The sequence below is a fragment of the Callorhinchus milii genome, unplaced genomic scaffold (assembly GCF_018977255.1).
Source record: "Callorhinchus milii isolate IMCB2004 unplaced genomic scaffold, IMCB_Cmil_1.0 Scaffold3, whole genome shotgun sequence".
Taxonomy (NCBI): domain Eukaryota; kingdom Metazoa; phylum Chordata; class Chondrichthyes; order Chimaeriformes; family Callorhinchidae; genus Callorhinchus; species Callorhinchus milii.
The window spans coordinates 49,053,942-49,072,685 of record NW_024704744.1 but is presented as its reverse complement, the minus strand read 5'-3'; the positions used below and the strand labels follow the sequence as shown (position 1 = coordinate 49,072,685).

The following is an 18,744-nucleotide window of genomic DNA, read 5'->3' as shown; positions in this document are numbered from 1 at the left end:
TACAAATGTAACTTGTTGTTGTTGAAACATAAATTTGGTCACCTGACGAGGAAGAAATTATGGAAGTCACTGAAGACATTATATTTGCTTTCAGATTCTACAATTAGTCGTAAGCTTTCCAAGAGATACAGATCAGATAATCTTATATCGCACATTTTGTTCTTCCAGCTATTTGGAGAGTTAACCATCTATGTCACTGCTCATGTTGTGGTGTGATTTTCACTCTGCTCTGCAGTATCTTCTAACCATTCACATGAGGTACATACAGACTTTTAAGAATCTTCACAGTTGTTGCACAGCACTGACTCACTTAATGTGAGTTCCAACAGCACAAACTGTTTGTACAATAATATTCCACACTGCTGAGCACCTCCCTCCCTGAATAAGGGCTTCTGGATATAAATGAAAAATATGCAATGATTCCTGGCTCTGCATATTTTNAAAAAAAACACAAAGAAACACTAATTTGATTTTTCTCAAAAAAAAGTTCGACACTGAATCTTGTTTTTAAAGGGGTATTGGGTTTGTTTCAAATAAAAAGCAGCACATTATTAGCTGCTCTCAGCCAAGAGTACTATAATATCACTAATGATGTCTGTACTAAAATAAATGTAAAAAAATAATATTACTGTATGAAACCAAGATCAAAGCCACTTATTTTACTGGTGATGTTAGTCTCAATGCTTTGGTACATTCTGCTGACGTGAAAGGTGCTATACAAATGTAATTTGTTGGTGGTGTTTCCAGAGGCAGCTGACTCAACTACATTACAAGAACCAGAGGTTCTACCATCCATTTTTGTCAGCACCAGCTAAGCCTGTAGAGGCTGGCAAAATACTTTTACACTTCCCAACTCTCTTGAAGTAGTGTGGAAGGTGTTAAATAATGTAAACTCTTAAGACTAATACAATATCTTGGTATAATATTATTAAGGTTATTATTTTGGTCAAAGTCACCAACAATGTTCTCTCCATCTGCAATAAACGCCAGAACTGCCAATTCCTCCTTGACCTTACTTCTCTGCCATCTTTGATACTGTTGACCACTCCATCCTTCTCCACCTTATCTTTTCTATGCCACACCTGTATTGCTCTATCCTTTCCTGGTTTCACTCAACTGCTGAAATTCACTGCTCACCAGACTCCCCAACTTCAAAATATCCAGAACTCTGCAGCCTGTGTCCTCTCCCACACCGGGCTCAACAATCCCACCACCCGCTTTCTTGCTCGACTCCACCGACTTCCCAGCCCCCTCTGTTCAAGATTCTTGTCCTCACTTCTAAATACTTGCAGTCTCGCCCCCACTCTGCAACCCTACTGCCTCAGCTGCTCCCTCCCCTGAGCAAACACTGACATGCTTCACATCTCTGCTGTCCACCATCGGCGGGCAAGCTTTCAGACACTCAGCCAATTGCTCACAGCAGTGTCCCACAAACAGTCATGGTTTGAGTGACCAAATTATTATTTTTTTTAGGGATTATTATCCCCGGAAAAGCGATCCACCAATCCACTTTCAACCGGGTTCCTACTTACTGCTAGTTAAACAGAGGCGTGTGGACTAAGGAAACTTGGCCAACATTTCGCCCTGCCAGGAATAGAACCTAGGTCTCTCGCTTGCAAGGTGAGTACTCTTACCACTGAGCTACAGGACTCCATTAGATTCCACTCCAAGATGCTAGTAATGTAGTTGTATAATAATAATAATCCTTGCATTTGATATAGCACTTTTCACGTCCTCTCGACATCTCAAAGCGCTTCACAGAATAGATTGTAAAGTGAATTGACCATATATTTGTGGGCGAAACACCCTAGTTCTGAACGAGGAACAAGTTGAGAGAAAGCACTCAACATAATAGCGACTATCTCCACATTTTCTGCATAATTGTGAGTAGAAAAATAAATGGAAATGAGATTGTAGAAAAACAATTTCTACGAGATTTGAAATCCTCCCTTGATGCTCTCAAGCTACCGGCCAATCTCCAACCACCCCTTCCTGTCCAAGGTCCTTGAAAGAGTTGTCGCCTCCCAGCTGCGCTCTTTCCTCTCCACCCATGCATTATTCAAATCCCTTCAGTCGGGTTTCCGTGCTGCCCATAGCACAGAAACTGCCCTGGTCAAGGTCACCAATGACATCTTGACCATCTGCGACCAGGGCTCCCTCTGCCTCCTCGTCCTCCTTGACCTATCGGCAGCATTCGATACGGTCGACCATGCTATCCTCCTCCACCGCTTGTCCTCCCACCTCAACCTTCAAGGCCCTGTCTTTGAGTGGTTTAGATTGTACCTATGTGGAGTCCTGTAGCTCAGTGGTTAGTTGCAAGTGAGAGACCTGGGTTCAATTCCAGGCCGGGCGAAACCTTGGGCAAGTTTCCTTACTCCACACACCTAATAATAATCCCTCCAAAAACAATAATAAATTGGTCATTTTCAATCTACAACTGTTTGTGGGACATTTCTGTGCGCAATTGGCTGCCGCGTTTGCCCACAAATATACAGTCAATTCACTTAACAGTGTGTTCTGTGAAGCGCTTTGGGACGTCCTCCCGACGTGAAAAGCGCTATATCAAATGCAAGGATTATTATTATTATTATTATTACCTCTCCCACCGTCTTCATTTTGTTTCCACAAACGGCTTTTCCTCCGGCCCTCGCACTGTCTCGTGCGGTGTCCCTCAGGGCTCTGTCCTCGGTCCCCTCCTCTTCACCCTCTATATGCTCCCCCTCGGTGACATCATCCGCAGACATGGGGTTAACTTCCACATGTATGCGGATGACACCCAACTCTACCTTTCCTCCTCTACTCTCAACTCCACGACCACCGATGTCCTGACAGCCTGCCTGTCCGACATCGAGTCCTGGACGAGAGACAACTTTCTTCAGCTCAACGTGCGAAAAACCGAGGCCCTCCTGATTGGCTCACGTCAGCGCCTCCGCACCTCAGGCGCTGACACCATCAGCATCCAAGGCTGCACTCTCCACCTCTCAAAGCCAGTCAGGAACCTCGGGGTTCTGTTCGACCCTGAGCTGTCCTTTCTTCCTCATATCCGCACCACAACTGGCACCGCCTTCCATCACCTCCGAAACATCGCCAGACTATGGCATTACCTCACCCCTCACGCTGCTGAAACTCTGGTCCACGCCTTTATCACCTCAAGGCTGGACTATGGGAACTCTCTCTTCGTCGGCCTTCCCGCCACCTCCCTCCACAAGCTGCAGGTCATTCAGAACTCTGCAGCTCGTGTACTGTCCCGCACCAGGCTTCGGGACCACATCACTCCCACCCTCGCTCGCCTCCACTGGCTCCCCATCCCCCAGAGGATCGAATTCAAGATCCTCATCCTCACCTACAAGGCCATTCCTCCCTTTCCTCCTTCAAGGCCGGTCTCAAGACCTTTCTCTTTGACCGTGCCTTCAGCTCCCCTCTCAACTCTCTACCCCCTCCTCGCTCCCTCCCTTCCCTCCCCTCACCCTGACCATTTCCCCCCTGCTCGGGTCCTGACCCAACTGACCAGCGCTTTCGGACATCCTCCCGAGGTGAAAGGCGCTCTATAAATGGAATCTTGTTGTTGTTGTTGCATATGGCTATGCTCATGACACCCCTTAAAGAAGTTAGTTTCAATAACGTTGTGTTTTTGTGGTCTCTATTCATAGAAATCCTAACTACTGGGATTACCCTTCTCTCACTTCTCTCACTTTCTGATCTCTGAACTCATGCCAAAGATTCAATGGCCTTTTGAAGGTAGGACACAGAGAACGGTTTTACAACATTCAATTTTGCATATGAGAGGAAGTCTTAAACTCATTTTGAAAAGACAGGATGTGCAGGGTAAGTTATTGTGATTATGCATTATATAGCGGGTACATAAGAGACTCCAACTCACAACATGTACTGAAGGAACAAATTCCCCTAACGGCATCTGCTATGCTGTAGTATTCCCACATGACAATTTCGCTCATCATTATAATGACACGATTACCAAGGTAAGGAAAGATCTAGTAAACAGGTCTTTTATATACTCTAATTAGTTTTCACCAACCCACATATGTACACAATACACTCCTGGAAACACTTGAATACTAGGACACATTGTAGAAGTCAATTCAACACGGAGAGGGCAAAGACAGGTTGGGTAGCAGAAGGTAAAAGAGAACAAATGAGTCTACCATAAACAAATTCAGAACTCGGGTACCATTTCCACTCAGAATTAAAGAATGACAACAACAAAATATTTCCACCAGTACCCAAAGTTTTCTTTGCCATACAGGTACTTCTCCAGTCTGCTGCCTGGAATAGGTTCTGTTATTTTACACACGTTAAGTCTGCATCATGAGGACGCAGCACTGAAAAGTAGCGCTTTATTATCAGCAACAACGAAAATTATAGCATCAATGAAATTGCTGTGTAATCCTGAAGCTGAATCCTCTTGAGTTGCTAACTTTTGCTACGTGTTGCTTGGAGTCCTGTAGCTCATTGGTTAGAGCACTTCCTCACAAGTGAGAGGAATTCTCAATTCCTGGCAGGGCGAAATGTTGTTTCCTTACTCCACACGCCTCTGTTTACCTAGCAGTAAGTAGGAACCCGGTTGTTAGACAATTGGCAGATCTTTTTTCCAGGGGTAATAATTCCTTAAAAAAAATTATGAATTGGTCACTCAATCCACAACTGTTTTTGGGACACTGCTGTGCACAATTGGCGGCCGAGTTTCAACTTCAAAAGTTACAGTCAATTCACTTTACAGTATATTCTGTGAAGAGCTTTGAAATGTCTCAAAGACAAGATAAGGCGTATATCAAATGCAAGGATTATTATTACCTTGACATGTTGTTCTCAATCCCATTTTGCAACTTTTATTCCTCTCTAAGGTTACCTTAGGCTAAAAATCCATAGCCTGCATAGTCATTCTTCACGGTTCATCCCTCTAACATTGATGATCACCCTTGCTGTTCTCCTTGTCACTGCCTATTGCCTGGACAATCCCCTTACTTCACAGAAACCAAAACTATATCCAGGTGTGGCCTGACCAGAGTACTGAATGGCTGGAGAAGGACTTCTGGGGCTCTATTTTGGCAACTTAGACCAGCATTATGCTTGCCTCATTTATTCCTGCCTCAATGTTTGGACAACGCAAGCGATAAAGCAACTAATATCCCTATGCCTAGTTTTCAAATTCCAGATGTTGCCTGGCAAGTTCTTCATAGAGCCCAGCATTCTTCCAGGCCTTGAAATCTACCATTGTGGCAAAAGGTTGACTGATGTAACCAATTTAAAGAACTAGCAATCCAGCACTGGGGGGGTGTTGCATTGTCAGAGATGCCGTCCTTTGGACGAGACGTTAAACTGAGGTTCCGTCTGCCTGTTCAGGTGGACATTAAGATCCTATGGCACTATTGAAAAAAAGAAGGAGGTTTCCCCAAATAAAATTGGTCATTCATTTCATGGCTGTTTGTGGAACATTGCTGTGGACAATTGTGCTGCCGTGTTTTCCTACAATTATAGTTAATCTATTTCACAGTAATTCCAGTAAAGCGCTTTGAGACTTCTTTCTGACATAATAAGGCTCTATATTGCAAGGAATGAACATGGTTGCTTCAAAATCCTATTTGTACTGGCAATCAGAGCTCAAGTAACATGAAATCTGGTGAATGCCAACTTCTGATGAGCAGATTCTTAGGCTCCACAAATTCTGCACACCATAGATACCAAGAATTATTATTATAAAGCTGAAATCTTTAATATGTAAAATGGAAGACCTGCGAATAGATTGCATACTCAGAGAATACAATTCAAAGTAAAAATGGGTACAACTCATCTGCTTGTTGATAGCGATTTGCAATTTTGGAGCAAAAGTCTGTAATTAGCTCTGCCATGCATCAGAATTAAAATACAACACAAAGATGAATTGCATCTTACCAAGATTTTTTAAATATAGTACCAAGAAAACAGTTTACAACAGGCATGCACTGTTGAAAGTAAACATTAAACATAAAAAGACTACTATTTAGATAGAGCTAGTTTGTAACTTACTGATTTCTATGAATATAAACTAATCCCAACAAACCAGTTACATGATAGAATCATAGACATTTACAGCACAGAAGGCGACCACTCAGTTTCAGTTTATTGCGTCTCTGCCAGCTCCCTCAAAATCAACCCTTTCTGTCTCACTTAGCTGCCCTTTCCACATACTCGTCGTGGACTATTTTTTGGGTATCTGTCCAGTTCCCTCTTGAAGGCCAATATGGATTTCGCTCCAACTACCGTTCTTGTGGTTTGGCAGGATTCCAGGCAGGGCATTTCCTATCTTGACGACTGTGTGTGTGGAAAAAACAATCACCTGTTCTGGCAATTCACATATGCAATGTTCAAGGCCAGCTTATATATGCATTTCACAGACAACAAACTTCAAACTGAAATACTCCTAAGTTACAACTGGTATCCTGCCAAACCACAAGAACTCAGCTCTGACAATGATTTCCTTCCAGAACAGTGTTCCACAGCAAAAGTCATGGGGATGCATTTCCAGTTACTGGCAGAACTGATTGCAATTACAAACTTCACGTTTTGTGGTCGCATCCGAATGATAGCATCTCTGACAATGTAACACTTCTCCAGAACTGCACAAAAGTGTGTAAGGAAAAACATATAAAATGGTCCCATCAAAATCCTATTGGCACTGGCAATCAGACCTCAAGTGGAACATGAAATCTGGTGATTACCAACTTCTGATGAACAGGATCCACAAATTCTGCACACCATATTCAACTGCTCACACATTTTGTGTGAAGTTTCATGCCAGAGGCAGTAAAATCTTAAAGTTAAGTCATAGCTAAATTCACATCCCTCAATCTGCATATCATTTAGTAATTAAATGATTTTTCAAGTGTCCTTACATTAACAATGTGAGATACACACACACACAGTACAACAGAAAAAATAGTGCTCGTTGAGCTGTTCCATTGATAGTAACTGCACAATTAAGGGGGCCAGTTCACTCATACACTTTTTTTTATTAATGAGGAGGTTGCATTACAGAACTTAGGGTAAGTAGCACTGTACCCTATCCCTTTACCATTAACTATCGGTTATAAAGAGCTAGCTTTTTGGTAGCGCTTTTGGTCATCTTTATCCCCTTACTGCCCTTGTTAGTTGGCCCCACCCCTCTCAGCTCAGACTCCCTGCCAGCTGTACAAAGTGGTTTGAGACAGCCTCCTGACATGCAAGGAGCTATATTAATGTAAATTATTATTGTGGCTGTGTGTGTCAAAAATTGTCCTTAACTCGGGATGTGAGACGCTACCCCACGTGTAGGGCACTATATAAATCAAGTTGTTGTCGTAATTCTCATGACTCAAGACCACCTCAGTTTTATTGGAAATCACAGGCTATAATATAAACAGCACCATTTCCAGCAACTGAAAATCTTTTCAAATGTTAATGCCTCATGAAAATGTTGCACAACAATACAGACAACACAAAATGAAAGCTGGCTTAACTGGGTTTCTGTATTATAATCAGCAGTTAGGACTCTTTCGTAGGTGGATCTCATTCAATTTCAATAGGGCATTCCAATTTTAAACAACAAATTGCAAAATAGAAGCAGACCAAGTTAACAGTTTTTGCTCTACTGCCAGAATGCTAATTAGACTACACTGAATGATACAGCAAGTTTAATGCAGAAACTTTAATACACTTCCAGGAAAATGGTTTATAACAGGCAAACACTGTTCAAAGCAATTTAAATCAAAAATTGAAAGAATGTATCAATGGGTTCAGGAACTCTCTCCTATTCTTACAATAAAGACCATTGAATTATTCGTAGATTATAGTGAATAATCAAGAAGGCTTCACATGCTCGACCTGGTTGATGCATCCTCAGTTAAGGCATTCAAGGGTATTTTGAGGGGGGGAGGGGAAGGAAAGAGAGGGCGTTTAAGGAATCGTGCTTTTCAGTTTGACATCAAGGTACAAAGATATGTATGTTAATCTTAAACAGTGCTGATTATTGTTACAGCCAGGACATTAGCTTCCATTTATACAATATACATTTCTGTAGCGACTGTCGTCAGGAGAATGTCTCAAAGAGCACCTCTGGTTGGGTGTCTTGAGTTTGGGGTGGAACCCGAAGGGGGTGGAGAGGTGAAAGATGACCGAAAGCAAGGTCAAAAAGGTCCGCAACATACCTAATTCTACAGCTTGACAGTATACCAACCTGGTGTCTGATCATTATTTGCTGCTTTTAAAGGACTATCTACAAAGTGCTATGGTTCCAAAAACAAGCTGTTGCAGTGACTTGGTTTCTCCAGCCCCATGATATAATTCCTCAAGGAACAACTCTCCGTTCATCTGGAATGGTTATCTGAATTCCTGGAAAATATTCAACAAATATTCATTCAGTGTTGGAGCTCCAGATGAGTTATTTTAAAATAATTATTTGTGACTTTCCTTAGCTTGGCAAGTATACTTAAAACACATTTTAAATGTTAGAAAAACCTTTTGTTTTAAATTGAGAACCAGGTGATGGTTAAAGTCTCAGTGTAGAAAGTCACCAAAAGTCAAGAGGAGAGAAAACAGAGAAATCAAGTAGCATCTAAATAACACTCAGGTTGTGTTTTAAAGGCCAGTTGAATGTCATAGGAAGAAATGTCCAATTGGCTGCTACATTCACCCACAAACATACAGTTACTGTACTTCACAGAATATCCTATGAAGTGATTTGGGATGTCCTCCCAATTTGAAAGGGTTATATCAAATGTAAGGATTATTATTACTATTATTTTGCTAGGTGGCTAATGATCAACTAATAACTATCCCGGGGGGGAAAGGGGTGTCTGTGACAGACTTGGTAGTTTAACATCTCATCCAAAGCCCCATATGGTGATTTTGAGCTCACAGTTGAAGTTAACACTTCCATCAGTGTTGAAGGAGTGTTGTCAAAGTTATAGATGTGTTATTTTTGTTACCATAACTCACAGTAATGAAACAATGATGCATTTCAGGGTGATTTGTGTTACATTTGAAAGTAATCAGAAAAACATTGTCCACTTTCTCGTGGTGCCCCTTTCAAAATATTGCACTGCTTTATTGTACGACTGGGTGTTTCTAGTTTCTGCTGTCTAGATTACTCTCCAATCACTTTTGTGCTTAGGTTGATGCTTGACTCTCAACATTAACTAGTCCCACAGGGTTCAGTTCTTTCCCAAATGTTTCATTTTTCATTCATAATCCAACACTGCAGCATTCCCTTTCTTGCTGATAGTTTCACTCTGCATTCGTCAGCTTCTGTCTGATGTTACGCCCTTATCACATTCAACCTTCAATCTGTCTCCTATGATGATGATTGTAAGAAAATTGCACCAGCTTTAAATTTATTCCGCAGGGGTCAGGGATTTTGAATTGTCCTATGTAACTTGATTGAAATTAAACAGTCAAAAATCTTTAGAACATCAGCAACCTATTTAACTACAGGATCCAAAGAGGCATGAATAACTAAACCAGTATAATGATATATTTTACTGAAATCTATTTGTTTCTGCCTAATTCCAGGCAATCAAAATATCATCAATGTAACTATGGCAGACATGCAAGAATCTACTGCAACAGTGTTAGTTAGGTTCAATGCCATAATTTAGTTTGAGTTCCAGCACTAAAGCACACGCTAAGGGAACCTTAGTTCCGATGTAAAATGAATTAGAAAGCAGGGTTTCATTTCCTTTAAAATGTATTCAAATAAATTTGATTTATCATATTTGTGATCTGGTGGTAGTTCAGCTATACCTTAAAAGTGTTAAATCTTCTGCACCTATGGATTATGTCTCAGAGTCTGCTTTAATCGTGAAGTTCATCGGGAAACTTTCAGTAATATAATTTGTGCAGTCTCCTGCACTCTTCCTCCAGAGAGGTTTTGAAATTTACGACGGTTAAGATGACTGTTTGATTATTATGCTTACATTTTCCATTTCTAATAAGATAATCGATAAGAGTGTTTGATATAGCGCCTGATTGTATTGCCAATGTCTCAAAGCTCTTCACACGATTTACTGTAAACTGTAGTAACTGTGCACTTGTAGGGGAGAGGGGCAACCAATTTGTACACTGCAACATTCCACAAACAGCCATGAAATAAATATATTTTTAAAACTGTTCATACATATTGAAAAATAAAATATATATGAACAAAATACCGTGTGCCAGTCACTTACATCCCTGGAGATTTATGCCACATTATTATTATATGAATGCTGCAGACCTCTTTCAATATACTATATAATTCTCTGCACTGAAACCTTAGGACACCAACAAACATAAATAAACAGTGGTCAAAGCAGACTCTTAGCCAACTACCTCTTGAGATGGGTCACCATTCTTTCAGAGGCAGCAATGTTGCATTGATGACCTTGCAGTAGAACCACTGAGGTGGAGGCACTGCATGATAAGTGTGCGGTTAGTGTGTGGAAATAGATTGATGCACAGCAAGTTACAGAGGAATCCTACTGTAGCACCAGTTGATACAGTGCTGCTCGTGTACAGGTCTACTGCCAAAAACTGTCTGGCATCCAAGACATCAGGTCACCATCGCATCACTTCCTTTGCATTGTGTGGATGTGCACTACACATAGGATGCACCTTGAACATTACTTCCGGGTATTGAGTGCATGTACAATAAGTGCAACTAACTGTTATTTCAAATAGAAAGTGACATTTGCAGCTTTTCTTGCATATAGTTCAACACTTGGGAATGACTTCAGTGGCGACCTGATGTCAGCCAATATTTGTGCCTCGCTTCGCACACAGCAATGGAGGTATTTGACTCTGGCAATTAGACAATATATTTGCTTCCCAGTTCATGTTAGAATGTTACAGAAAGCCACAGCCACAATTCATGTTAAACAGCGAGTCCGACTGGTTTCAGTGCTGTTCCAGTTCTCTGGGCTCTAAGAGAGAATGACAAAGCTTCACTTACAACTATTGTGACAATTAAAACTATTATGAAGAAGTTATATTTCCTGCTATATTTTGACTGCAGAAAAATTGCTCATTTTAAACTAGGTTTAGAATCTATCTATAACTTTACCTGCTACTTTACACCATTAGAGGTAATGGTACGAATATATCAGCAACAACGTAAAACTTATATAGCACCCTTCACACGGGTAGCATTTAAGAGAACTTAGTTGGCCAAATCAGAATAATTGGGGATCCAGCAGATAATTTCTAATGCGACGTAAACAACATCCTCTGTATTAACACCACCTAAACAGACAAAAAAGGTCCAAATGTCTGTGTGGCAGCTCGGTGGGAGAGATCAAGCTCTGCTGAGATCCTCTCTTGTTGAGTGGCCTGCCAACACTCACTGCCAAAGTTCATGCATGAACAAAAGCCATTTGAGAGCAACATTGAAGGACAATCAGTGCCCATGGAGCCCCAGCCCAGCAAGAACAGGGCAAACCAGGTACAAAGGGACACATGTCAGTAGGGAGAAAATTAGAGAAAAAAATTATATAAAAAATAATAATTCTTCCATTTGTGGAGTCCTGTAGCTCAGTGGTTAGAGCACTCGCTTTGCAAGCGAGAGACCTGAGTTCAATTCCAGGCAGAGGGCGAAACCTTGGGCAAGTTTCCTTACTCCACACAGAGCCTAATAATAATCCCTCCAAAACCAAAAACAATAATAAATTGGTCATTTTCAATCTACGACTGTTTGTGGGACATTGCTGTGCGCAATTGGCTGCCGCGTTCGCCCACAAATATACAGTCAATTCACTTTACAGTGTGTTCTGTGAAGCGCTTTGGGACGTCCTCCCGACGTGAAAAGCGCTATATCAAATGCAAGGATTATTATTTGATATAGCGCCTTATCACTTCTTCAAGACGTCTCCAAGCGCTTCACAGAATATACTGTAAAGGGAATTGACTGTATATTTTGTGGGTGACATGTGGCAGCCAATTGCACATAGTCGTGGATTAAGTGACCAATTTATTATTTTTTGAAGGAATTATTACCCCTAGAAAAGCAATCCGCCAATCAACTAACAACCAGGTTCCTACTTACTGCTAGGTAAACAGAGGCGTGTTGAGTAAGGAAACTTGGCCAACGTTTTGCCCTGCTGGGAATCGAACCCAGGTCTCTTGCTTGAGAGGCAAGTGCTCTAACCACTAAGCTACAGGACTCCAAAAAGAGAAAACAGTCAGGATTAGCACTGCGATATTCTACTGAGCAACCCTATTAAAGATGAAGCACCACTATACAAAACTTATATAGGTCAAGGCTCAGATGAGGAGCGAGAGAATAGCGGAGTGTATTCCAGAAACAGATATTAAAATGAGCATATATACACAGTGTAGCAGAACTGTAAAGCCCGGAGTGTGCTGGGTTCTTCCACCGGGAAGGGGGTGGATCAAGAAAAAGTCGGACCAAAGGCAATATTGAGCAAGTGCATCAGAGAAAAATATGATTGGTTGTGAGGAAGGGTTAATTACTTTTCCAGGTAGAAGGCACTGACTCAGAATGTAGTCTTCATTGACCTCAATAGCAAAAATAGTGCTGATACTTTAGAACAAAAGAAAACCCAATTTCTACCATTAAACTGGCTTTGTCAATGTTGCTTTATAATCTTGAGAATCTTTATTCTCATGTAGTGCTATCTTATATTAATTAGGCGTTTAATTTAGCTGAACGTATTAAGAAATATTAAACTTTTCCACACAAATTTTCACTTTTAATACTCTGACATATTAAGTTATATTTATTTGGTAAACACATTAAGTAATATTTTGAAAGCAGCATGCCTCTCACAGTGAGACTAACGTATAAAATGCAGATTATGCTTTAGTCAGTGAATGTTTACTTCTCAAAATGGTTACAATATTCACCTACTAAATACAGTCACAACAACTTGCATTTATATATATAGTGCCCTTCACCTGGGTAGCGTCTCAGAGCGATTAACAGTGGAGGAGCCTAAGTCGAAGCCAGCGGGAGGGAGGAGGTGGACTGTAAGCACAGTCAAAGAGGAAGGTCTTCAGATGTCCTTAGAAAATGGGGGTGAGGGGGCAAGTCAGAGGATTGAAGGAGTTCCAACATTTTGGCGTGTAGTAGCTGAAAACATGACCACTGATACAAATTGGTTGTTACTACACTTTATAATGTAAAGTGCTTTGAGACATCCCACTGGCTTTATATCAAATGCAAAAATTATTTATTGATAAGTCACTATATAATGTAGAGTCTGCTAGGCTGCAGGCAAAGTAGAACATTTAGCTACAACGTGATGGGTCCACACATGTAAAATCAGTTGCCAAGATGGGGGTAGCAGCAGTGAACTGACAAAGGCTAGGATCAAATCAATACATTTTGCTTTTTAAGACTCAGCAACACATCTAATTTAATTTGAATTTGTCGTAACTTTTCACGTCTCAAAGAGCTTCACAGGTGAACAAAGAGCTTCAGTAAAGTGAATTAATTGTATATTTGTGGGCAAAGCGCGGCAGCCAATTGCGCACAGCAGTGTCCCACAAAGAGTCGTGGATTGGGTGACCAAATTATTATTATTTTTTATTTTTGAAGGATTATTACCACCGGACAGCAACTTGCCAATTGACGAACAAGCAGGTTCCTATTTACTGTTAGGTAAACAGAGGTGCGTGAAGTAAGGAAACTTTCCTTGGTAAAATGTATAGAAAGAAACCTTGAAGGAGGAAAAAGCAAAGGAAACAAAAGGAGGCAATCCTGGGCATACATGCTGCCCAGTTATAATGTATTGTTTGGGATCCATAATATTCCAACCAATGCATAATGCAATACAAATTTACATTTATGTAGTCCTTTCATATCAGGACGATTCCCAAGGCACTGGACTTGGCACCCTAGCTGAGGTGGGAGCTGAATGGGGTGGAGAGCGAGGTCAGGGTAGAGGGTTTGACTGGTTGCAAAGCAGAACACAACGTCAACCTCGCCAAATGGAAGTCGGTCATTTTAGCGCTCAACCAGCATGAAGCAAGCGGCTGGTTACACCCATGCACAGTGAACAGGACTCACAGTGCAATCGGACTCGCAGTGCAACCAGTTATAAGAAAATTCACATAATGTATTGCATTATAACAGGGAAGAAATAATGTATTCTGTGGAGTATTTGTTCATTTTAGTCTGCATCTATTCCTTATATCCTCCAAAACTGCCCTCAAGCAGACACTAATACAGTCCCACTTTTTTTTGGAAGAAGTTGACCATTGCAGCATCAACTACTTTTATTGAGACATCTGTTCACACATTGAAAGATTTTCTATTTATATATCCAAAGATTTCTACTAATATTTTCAAACTTTTGTTTGGTCAGCTGGGTGACTGACGCATGCAGAAACCCATCACCATGCTTAGGAGTATGCAAACTAAACTGATAATCCACGCATGTATACCGCATGTGTCTGGAATTAAATGCACACTCTCCCCCTAGAAGGATGCACATAGCTTACCTAAATCCAGAGAGTATTACCCACAGGTGATGAGACACCAGAGCTTATCTTATTATTATTATTGGGGACACCAGAGGATGCAGCGGGAAATTGGGAATCTAACTACCTCAAACCACATAACTTATTGAAATCACTGTCTGGTAAGTTTTCCCACTGCTTATCCAGCTAGGACGACTCTACTCATTAGGACTTAGGCTTGTAGGGTTGATAGAAGCCAAGCAGAAAGAATCCCTGCCCCCAGTACCTAGTCTACCCCTCCCAATTCTGCCAATGAGCCAGGCTGGCTGATCTGTCATCAACCATACCCTGGGGTACTGCAGGCCTGCCCGGCTCAGGGTACAAAAACTCCCAAGACCACCCAGAAGGATGACTGAATCCTGGCACTCCTCTGCCAAGCACATCATCAAGCAGTTCTGATCCAAAGAGACGCTGCTTACTTCCCACCCTAAAAAGCAAAGATAATGTAAATCAGACTCACAAATTAAAATAATTCACAAGTCTGAACAACTGAATAAGCGCTTTGAGATGTCCTCCAGACTTGAAAGGCACTATATAAATATAAATAGTAATAGTAATATAAATATAAGTAGTAATATAATAGTTTCCCACCTCACACATAGATCTGTTGGTATGATCACAATACACAATATATTTGGGGATAAATTCATAACCACAATTCACCGAAACAATGTACCGAAACAAGCCCCGAGGCTCTGGAACTCTATCCCCCAGTGCCTTCGCCGCCTCCTCCCTTTCCTCCTTCAAGGCCGGTCTCAAGACCTTTCTCTTTGACCGTGCCTTCAGCTCCCCTCTCGACTCTCTACCCCTTCCTCACTCCCTCCCTTCCCTCCCCTCACCCTGACCATTTCCCCCCTGCTCGCTCCCTCCCTTCCCTCCCCTCACCCTGACCATTTCCCCCCTGCTCGCTCCCTCCCTTCCCTCCCCTCACCCTGACCATTTCCCCCCTGCTCGGGTCCTGACCCAACTGCATAGCGCCTTGGGACGTCCTCCCGACGTGAAAGGCGCTCTATAAATGGAATCTTGTTGTTGTTGTTGTTGTTGAGTGAAGGCTGCACATTTAGCCTTGGGAGGCTTTCTCATTCTTTCTAGTAGAATTTTTTTTAGAACAAGTTACCCAACTCTGGATATGCACAACCCATATCTTCCCCTCTGAATTTTAATGAAGATAATCTTCTGAACAGTGATGAAGGAGAAAAATCTTAGGAACTTTCTTAGAAAACAATGAACCTTGAAAAAAGCAGACTTCATTTATAGCATTAGCTCTCAAAAAAAGCTCTCAAGCTTTTCAAAAAACACAAAGTAGACAAAGTATAAAGTAAACCCGAGGATTGGGAGAGGGATCAACAAAGGAGAACCAAAAAAGTGATTAAGAGGGAATGGAATATGAGGGCAAACTAACGAGGAACGTAAAGACAGACTGAAAGAGTTTTTACAAATATATAAAGAGGAAGAGGCTGTCAAAGGTAAATGTGAATCCGTTAGAGGCAGAGATGGGGGGAATTATAGTAGGGGACAAAGACATGGCAGAGTCATTAAACAAGTACTTTGCTACTGTCTTCACCTTAGAAGACACTGAAAACCTACCAAGAATAGAGGGGAACCAAGAAGAAAATGTTAGTGAGCAACTTGGAGGAATTAATATTAGTAAATAAATGGTTTTAAGTAAATTATCAGGTCTTAAAACTGATAAGTCTCCTGGACCTGATGGCCTACATCCTAGTGTTTTAAAAGAGGTGGCTACTGAGATAGTGGATGGCTTGTCTATGATCTTCCAAAATTCTCTGGATTCTGGAACGGTTCCCATTGATTGGAAGATTGCAAACATAACACCACTATTTAAGAAGAGTGGGAGAGAAAAGATGGGGAACTATAGACCAGTTAGTCGGACATCAGTGGAAGGGAAAATTCTTGATCCTTAATGTCGTTATGGGATTCCCGGAAGACCATAACAAGATTAGGCAGAGTCAACATGGCTTTACAAAAGGGAAGTCATGCTTAACTAATCTTTTAGAGTTTTTTGAAGATGTATCTAGCAGGTTAGATAGGGGGGAACCAGTAGATGTAGTATATTTAGATTTTAAAAAGGCATTTGACAAAGTGCCACACAAAAGGCTATTGCACAAGGTTAAGGCCCATGGGATTAATGGGAACATATTAGCATGGATTGAAGAGTGGCTAACGGGTAGAAAACAGAGAGTAGGGATAAACGGGTCATTCTCGAATTGGCAGGATGTGACTAGTGGAGTGCCACAAGGATCAGTGCTTGGGCCTCAGCTATTTACAATTTAGACGAGGACATTGAATGTAACGTATCTAAATTTGCGGATGACACTAAACTAGGTGGGAGAGTAAGCTCTGAGGATGATGCAAAAAGATTGCAACGGGATATAGATAGGCTCGGGGAGTGGGCGAGTAGGTGGCAGATGGAATTTAATGTGGGGAAGTGTGAAGTTATTCACCTAGGTAGCAAAAATAGAAAAACAGATTATTTTCTAGAGGGGGAGAGATTAGATAGTGTTAGTGTTCAGAGGGATTTGGGTGTCCTTGTACACCAGTCTCAAAAAGTTAGTTTGCAGGTGCAGCAAGCAACTAAGAAGGCGAACGGCATGTTAGCGTTCATTGCAAAAGGTTTAGAGTACAAGAGTAGGGAAGTCTTGCTGCAACTGTATAGGGCCTTGGTGAGACCGCACCTAGAGTATTGTGTGCAGTTTTGGTCTCCTTATTTAAAAAAGGACATACTTGCCCTAGAGGGGGTGCAGCGTAGATTCACTCGGTTAGTTCCTGGGATGAGGGGACTGACCTATGAGGATAGGCTGAATAAACTAGGGCTATATTCTCTAGAGTACAGAAGAATTAGGGGAGATCTTATTGAAACATATAAGATTCTTAAAGGGCTGGATAAAGTAGACACTGAGGGTCTGTTTCCCCTGGTAGGAGAATCTATAACCAGGGGTCACAGTCTTAAAATTAAGGGTCAGCCTTTTAGAACAGAGTTGAGGAAACATTTCTTCACTCAGAGGGCAGTGAATTTATGGAATTCACTACCCCAGAAGGCTGTAGATGCTCAGTCCTTGAACATTTTCAAGGCTGAGACTGATAGATTTTTAAAAATAGAGGGATTAGGGGATATGGGGATAGGGCAGGTAATTAGAGTTAGGTCAGAAGATCAGCCATGATCTTATCGAATGGCGGGGCAGGCTCGAGGGGCCGAATGGCCTACTCCTGCTCCTAATTCTTATGTTCTTATGTTAGACTAAAGGGGAAAAAAATCAAGAAACTGAAACAGCTTTACAAAACGTACATTTCTGGGGTGTATGAGAGGTTGCCAGGCTTAATAATCAGATACAAAATGGCCACATGGCTTTACAAGTCATAGATTCGACCTGTATTAGAGCACAATGACACATTGAACAGGGGGTTGTGCTCAGAACCTCCTACTTTTCCTTGTTCTCTCCTACTTAATCTTACTCTCTGGAATTAGGGAGTGAGAAAGTAAAAAACAGAAACAATCGTTCCAAGGCAGTTCTTTGAAAACTCGTGGTTGGCATTTTCAGACCACCCTGGGATAGAGTGGACAGAACCCTGGGAACAGGTGAGCTGCACTCTTAGGCTTAGAAGATGCATGACAAAAGCATATCTAATTGGAAAAAAGTAAGCAACGTAAGCGGGATTGCAACTACCACTATGATCAAAAACAGCGACAATAATGTGTGTATTCCAGTACTTAAATGCCTTAGACCTCCCTCTCTCCAATCTCAACCTATTACACTCCTTGCCCCCTCTGATTCATAAATCTGCCGCACGTCCCTGCCCTATCCGCCTCACCATTAGTTGCTGGACTTTTTAAAATTGTATGCAGCTAACCTCTGGAATTCCATCCTTTGACCCTCTATCCAACTTCAAGTCCTTCCTTAAAACTACCTCTCTGACAGTGCCTATGGTCACCTCCTTCCCCTCACCCCTTCTCCTTGCTCGGCATCCACCCCTCCATCACAAAGCATTCAAGATGTTATTCTATGTGAAACGTATTATATAAATGCAACTTATTGTTGTAGTATTTTATTACAACAGTTTTTACAGTAAGCAGACACCAGAAAGGAATTTCAATCACATAATGTCACTCTTGCACACACCTCCTTTATATGGTCATCTTTTATTTGCATATCAAACCACCTGAAAATGTAGCACAGCTACAGAAAATCTAGCAAATCCAAGCATGGCAGTTCCTTACAATTAAAATCCAGTTTTACTAAT

At 41.5% G+C, this 18,744-nt stretch overlaps 1 non-coding gene across 1 annotated transcript; it reads right to left on the bottom strand.

Annotated features, from left to right (window-relative positions):
• Window positions 1-12,096: 12,096 nt before the first annotated feature.
• On the bottom strand, window positions 12,097-12,168 carry trnae-cuc. Its single transcript has one exon. It is a non-coding gene; the product is annotated as a tRNA-Glu (tRNA).
• Between the last annotated feature and the right edge of the window lie 6,576 nt (window positions 12,169-18,744).